A 7,267-nucleotide genomic window follows, 5' to 3' on the forward strand; every position below is an offset into this window, starting at 1 on the left:
CAGGAGGCTGTGAGGGTCACAGACTTGGGTGGCTTTAAAAGAGGATTCGACAAATTCATGGAGCACATGGCTATCATTGGCTTCTAGCTGTGGCAAAGACTATGCTCTACCTCCTCATATTGTTATGGAAAGCCTGAATTAGGCAGATTCGCCGTTAAATGTGAACAGTAGTGAATTTCTCTCCAAACTCTGTGAATTTTAAGAACGAAGTACTCTACTGCTATAGAGTATTGGGGAGCCAGATTTGGGACTCGCGGTTCTAAAACACATGAGCATTTTATTTTATTTTATTTTATTTTATTTACAAAACTTAAATTTTATTGGACATGAAACCGCCCACAGAGGTATAATTCCAAACCACGACACCTCGCCCCACTGGGGTGTACATTTACAAACTCAAAGCTTCATTGTAAATCATTGTCAGGGCACCCAGGAAAGTGACGTATTCCTGGAAGTTCACCACTTGGTCCCCATTGCGGTCCAGATCTTTCATTAATGCCTGTATCTCTGCATCCTGCAGTTTCGGTCCAATGGTGAGCTCCTTCTGTATCAGCTCCTTCAGTTCCTTCTTGTTTAGGGTGTTCTTATCACCATCCTTGCAGGCATATTTGTGGAAGGTCATAACCAGCATGCCAATAGCTTAGTCAAGAGGTGCTAGCATGGTGAGAGATCAGAAGCAAGATGGTCCAGTGCGGAGCGGCAGGAAGTATGAGGAAAGTGGTCACATGAGCATTTTATAAACATAAAGCTGAAAAAATGAAGTGGGAAAAGGAAACAGGTTTCCCCACCCCACCCCTTTTGTCATTCTGAAATATTTTGTAGTACAGAGAATGGAGTTTCTTTTACCTCCTACAGCACACATGCTGTGACTGCGCAAGCAGCACACCCCCTACTTCCCAGAAGTTCCTGTCATTGGCACTTAATATTAACCTGGAAGTTCTCTTTCCAGACAATGGGGTGAGTTATTCTAATACAGTACCTCGTATCTCAATAGATGCAATTGCAACCAACATTCTCTAAGTCACTAGTCCTCATGAGACCATTTTGGTGGGCTTTGGCTTATTTTATTTTAATCTTGGTTTGTGATTCTGCAAAGCTAGGGAGTTCTTCAAATATGTAGAAACTATGACCTTATTTTGGTCTCATTTGTCTTCCAAACTGGTAGGCACATGACTTAACATAGGTTGTGTACCTCTTTGAGATTTTTATATATTGGTATAGAAGTTATTTTAATAAATAAATACATATACATATCTATGGATGTCATGGATCTAGGTACAGTTAAGCCTTCTAACATCCCACATGTGTTAAGGGCATGTCTTATTTTCTCCACTGAAATCAATGGGGCTTTAAAGCACTTCGCTTTGGAGAAATTATATTTTTTTAATAATAATAATAAGTTCTTAAAATGTAAGCTTTTTTATTGTTTCACTGCCCTTTTCAGACACTTTCATCACAGCTAAATTTCTTCAGTTATGCCTTGCCTCAAACAAAAACCATTTTTTTAAAAAATCCTCTTTTTTCCAGCAACATGTCTGCACTTTTTTACACATACTTTACAAGGCAAATTTGGCATTCAATTCACTTGCATACCCTAATGTGGGCTTATTGAAGGCAGGTGCACACTTTAATATATAGGGGCATAGGGACCCCCTTCTAGACAATAAAACACTGGCACGGCCAAGCGCGGAATATCTGTTGGATTTTATTTGTATGCCTCAAAACCACAAGCGTTTCTTAGGCACTACAAGTATGAGAGTCAGAACAGAATTCCTGCATTATACATGTACCATACTAAATTTACCCATCAGCATTTTTTCTCCTTGTATATTGTTGTGGTGTCCCCTTATTTTTTAAAAGAACTGTCAACACAGCATCACACCACTATTACCATCCAGGGAAGGTCATTTTACAACGCACAGTATAATGAAGCAGCATTAGTTAACACTATTTCTTTGAGTCGCCTGGATGCGAAGTGAATCATCCCAAAGTATAAACAGTCTGGCCTGCTGGAGCATTATTGTTCTTCATTAGCACTAGATCTTGACTGGTAAAGTGAGAAAATATCGCCCCAAATAATAAAGCAATAAAGGTCTATGTCACAAATGGAAATGGACAAACATGCAGGCCAAATGATCAAAGAGCTAAGAATTTAACAGGAAGCAAAACACCCGGATGATGATGGGCGAAGCTGGGGGCAGGGGCGCAGGGGGGGGGGACATACTGCAACCAGCACAGCATACTTAACAAGCGTGTGCATGTTTTGAAGGACAGTTTCGCCTTCACTGCATCACCAAGCGGAACACTTTTCCCACAGAGGTATAAACGGCAATCGTTCACATATATGAGAGAATGTAAAGAGGTGTATTGGAGCCATCACCGGTGTAGGAGTCAACCCTGATCTCTGCCCATAGTGACTGTAGTTGCTTGGACGGGCTAGAGAATGTCAGGAACTGTGTTAGACTGATTCCCCAAATTGCCTGCCTGTGAGAAGAGAATGGCAGAAAGCTAACAAAGAAGAGAGCGCTGCCAGGCCAAAGGGAATACAATTTCTTTTATTGTAGATAGTCTTGTTAAAGTTCAGTGAGTCTTCTCCTAACAGAAGACGTGTCTTTCATCTTCAAGGCGGCCTCCTGTAGACCCTCCAAGTGTCCCTTATTTTCCAGGGACATCCCTAATTTAGAGAAGCCGTCCTGGTTTCTGATTTGATCCCGGAATGTCCCACTTTTCCTTAGCATGTCCCTATTTTCAGTGGAGAAATGTTGGAGGGTATGGAATTATCTGACCCCCAAGCTGTCTGAAGGCAATCCTGCATAGGAAAGGATTTTTTTAATGTTTAATGTTTCATTATGTTTTAATATATGTTGGAAGCTGCCCAGAGTGGCTGAGGCAACCTAGTCAGAAGGGTGGGTTGTTGTTGTTGTTGTTGTTGTTGTTGCTATTGAATAGGGCACCCCTATTTTCACTGAAGAAATGTTGGAGGGTATGCATTATATAGTTTAGTCATTAGGAAAATGCCCAGTGTGGCTGGGGTAACCCAGTAAGATTACTGGGGTATAAATAGTAAAACGATCATTATAGAATGGATGTCCCTATTTTCATTGGAGAAATGTTGGCGGGTATGCTCCTGACTTTTGATACAGTGGGTCCTTAAGCAATTCCTCCTGCGTTAACCTGTGTATTTGTATCTTTAAGTGGCTCCTCTTGATCTCAGATTTTCTCCTACATCTAAAGTAGGTGTGGAGCTATTTATAAATCAAGGGCTAGTTCTGAAGTTTTCATAAGGTGGTTTATATTGCATATTTGAAATCTGGAGGTGTTTCAGGAATGCATCATAAAACCACCTTCCATAAACTGTCTCTCAGGAAACAGCCGTGATAACAGAGACCGTCAAATCTCACTTTAAACAAGTTAGCTTGTACCCCTGGTTTACTAAATTTCTGGAATATTTTACTATCCGAGCTGAAAATCTGTCCAATGTTTTGAAGTCTTATCAGCAGCATTTTCAGAAGCATTAAACTTATGCCTAGCATCCCGACAATTTACGTGCTACATATTTCTCAGATTGTAATGACGCTCTTTTTCTCTATCTTATGATACAGTACCTGGTACACAGCAATAGAATTGTATGAGGGTTTTCCCCTTTTAGCACTTTGTTTAAAGCAGCTTGTAAAGTGGTCAGTCATTTCATCACACTGCATTTTCTTTCATTCACCTTTGATTAAAGCAGGAGAAATATTTGAAGCTCACTTCTGTATAGCACATTGCTGTACCTCCTATATATTTTTGGATACTTGTTTGCTTGTCTGCTCTGCAGTTGGGCGCCTCTTAAGATATTACAATCAACATTTGCATTATCATGAAGGTTTCTGTCTATGTCTGGATACTTCTGGGTGCCATTTTGAATCAAGATGGCAGACAGAACCTTTTGAAACTGCATTGGTTTTAACCAAAGTTTGTGTTATGGTTCCTGAGATCAAGGAGCAAGTTTTTGTCAGTGTTTGGATGTATTTAGGTGCCATTTTGGATTGAGAAGGTGGGCTGAAAATAAGGGACTTTCAGAATTGCATAATTTTAACCACTGACTTCAAAACGGCACTGATTTATTGGTTTCTTGGTTCCCTTGCAACACCAGATAAATGGCTGCATTTACCAAATGTAGGAATTCTCAGGGGCCATTCTGTTCTCCAGACAATGGACCAGGAAAGAAAGTTTGCCACAAGATCTTCCACCGTTCCTGCAAAACTCTACCTTCTACCAAGGAGTCTGTTTTAAAACCAGTCATTCAGTCCCTTTGGTCGATGATGATGAAGAAGGCCTCTCTGGTGCTTTCCACTTTTCAGTTATGTTTTGTGTCCCACACAACAGAAGAAGTTGGAAGATCAGCATCCCTGATGCAACTCTCAATCGTTGTCCTGAAAATGTATGTCACACGCTGCTCTCCAACCTATATGCAGCAAGTCTGAATTTATTCATTCTATTTATTTTGCAAAAATTTCCTGAGCAGCATGCAGAATAGGTTGCAATTCCAAACAGGTTCGCCTGGGTTGTGGTGAAAGCACCCTAGAGGCAGTGAGAGGGAGTCAGAACTGTGTTGACTTTCAGTTTCCCAAGAAATCTGCAGAGCAGAGCAGTAGCCAAGGCAGTGCCCATTAATGCCAATCAGAAGCTATGCTGGCTGGGAACTGATGGATGCTGGTGCCCAGCAACTTCAGCAGGGCACCACGTTGGCTACTCTTGCTCTACAGGTCAACACCCTTTCCCCAGGAAAGTCTCCACAGATGTCCCATTTTCACTGCATTCTTTCAAACACCATTCCTAAAAGCAATTTCTCTTCCTTCCCCCCTGAAGAATGTGTGCTTCATGGCTGGTGGGTATCAGGGGCCAGAGAAGCTTGAAATAAATGGAAGAAGCAGAAGGAAAATCTACAACCATCTGCCAAAATTGCTATGCCTTTTGCCTTTAGAGAAGTGCCAGCTTTAGGCCTGGTTTCTGTATTGGAACATTGTTCAGAAATAGTGAAGATAGGAGAGGCTTTCAGCTCTTTAAAGTTGCGTGGTCTAAATCAGCACTAGCTTTGTACAGAAATAAACAAAAAAGAAATATACTTGGAGCAAAATCCATAGTTTACTCCTGAAATAAAATCTTAATAAGGGGTTTCCCCTCAGCGAGTTGTCTATTGCAGCCTTAATTCGTTAATTCTACTTGGTTCACTATTTCTCTTTGGAAAGATTAATCTCTGGCGTACTCCATCCTTCGAAGCATTAAGGATGCTCTTCAACCATCTCCATCCTCTGTTTCAGGGCAGAGGAGGACCTTCCTCAACTTCCTTCTTCTGCTTGTGCCAAAAGACACAGGCCTCGCCCTACGATTAGGCAGATGGAGGCCACCACTTCAGACAGCAGGTGTTGGGTGCTGGGGAACTGTGTGTGCCTGCTGCCTGCTGCCCTTGATGCTATGGAAGAAGCTGCCCTGCTGCCCTTGTTGAAGAAATATTTGACAGCTAGTTTGGTTGACTTTTGTATATAGACTGGGGGAAGGTGCCATCTTGTCCTTCACTTCAGGAAGCAAAATGTTTTGGCCTAGCCCTGAATAGACATGCTGACAAAGCATAAATCCTACTGCAGTCCCAAGAGGAAACATCCCCTATTTTCAATACAGTGGTACCTCGGGTTACAGATGCTTCAGGTTACAGACACTTCAGGTTACAGACTCCGCTAACCCAGAAATAGTACCTCAGGTTAAGAACTTTGCTTCAGGTTGAGAACAGAAATTGCGCGGTGGCAGCAGCGGGAGGCCCCATTAACTAAAGTGGTACCTCAGGTTAAAAATGGTTTCAGGTTAAGAACGGACCTCCAGAACGAATTAAGTTCTTAACCCGAGGTACCACTGTACTGGGATCCTATACACCTAGTCCAATCTGCCCACAAGATATGGAGCAGGCTCATAAATGCTTTGGGGGCAGATTTTCTCAAAAGATAATACACCATGATGAACTTGGTTTATCCAGAACATCAAACGCAGACACAAGAGACTTGGTACAAATGCACTGTGCCAATTTGACTTCCACCTCCCATTAAGATGGAAAGAGCTGGCAAGCATCACCATTCTGCCAGTGTTCATATAGTGGCTCCTTGCACATTTGAGAACGCTAGAAAATAAGTGGAGAACCACCAGTAACAAAGGAGGAGGGCAGAGTGGGAGCTTCTTTGCTTCCTCCTCCCTATGGAACAAATACCCCTGTGGCCCAAGGTCATTCCATGAGCATAATGGCCAAGTGGGGATTCAAACTCTTGTCTCCCAGGTTCTAGTCTGACTGTCTAACCACTACACCACACAGTCTCCCAGTACAATGTCAGGCAGAAGAGGGCTAGGTGGGGCTAGACTGCAATTGATGGGGCAGAGCTCCATTTGTGCTAGCAGACCACTGAAAATAAACAAAAATGGTCCAACCCTTCTTGATGTGGACATATTGATCATGAGGTAATTCGGCCAACATTCTTTAAAAGCTTTCATATCTTTGATAAAATATCACTGGAGCTGTAAGAATGAACTGTGGAAAGATTTCCAAACGGCAAGGAAGGATATTTAGATCTCTAACCATGAAGAGAAAATGTCAACATTTTTACCAAAGACACAAAGCTATTTCTTTCGTCTGTCTTTTTCTTCTTCTCCCAGTTCCTGACATGCCTAAACACCCAGAATAACCGCTCTCTGCTTTGGAGACAGGCAGGGAAGAAAGAGAATGATTTGATTTCTCCCCACAGTCTGCCTTCATTTCCTGCATCTCACATTTAAATCACAATGATGAATTTGTGTTAAGGTAATTACAAACATCTGCAAGCAAGACAATTTCGCAACCAAAAGAGATGGGGAATCACACATCGCAGTCTAATGCAAGCCACCATCATTAAAAAGAACTACATTAGTTTCTGACAGCTGAAGACACCAGGATTTTGCCTTCCACTGAACCTTTAACAACTGGACACATCTTACAATCAAGCATAACATTCAGAAAGCAGGTCCATGTCTCTTTGTTGTTGTTTAGTCATTTAGTCGTGTCCGACTCTTCGTGACCCCATGGACCAGAGCACGCCAGGCCCTCCTGTCTTCCACTGCCTCCCGCAGTTTGGTCAAACTCATGCTGGTAGCTTTGAGAACTGTCCAACCATCTCATCCTCTGCCATCCCCTTCTCCTTGTGCCCTCCATCTTTCCCAACATCAGGGTCTTTTCCAGAGAGTCTTCTCTTCTCATGAGGTGGCCAAA

At 42.3% G+C, this 7,267-nt stretch overlaps 1 pseudogene across 1 annotated transcript; it reads right to left on the bottom strand.

The window, feature by feature from the left end:
• Positions 1-337: 337 nt before the first annotated feature.
• On the bottom strand, positions 338-661 carry LOC308589215 (protein S100-A6 pseudogene; annotated as a pseudogene). Its single transcript has one exon. The product of its transcript is annotated as a protein S100-A6 pseudogene (transcript).
• Positions 662-7,267: the final 6,606 nt, after the last annotated feature.

The sequence above is a fragment of the Podarcis bocagei genome, assembly GCF_964188305.1.
Source record: "Podarcis bocagei genome assembly, chromosome: 6".
NCBI classification, from domain to species: Eukaryota; Metazoa; Chordata; class Lepidosauria; order Squamata; family Lacertidae; genus Podarcis; species Podarcis bocagei.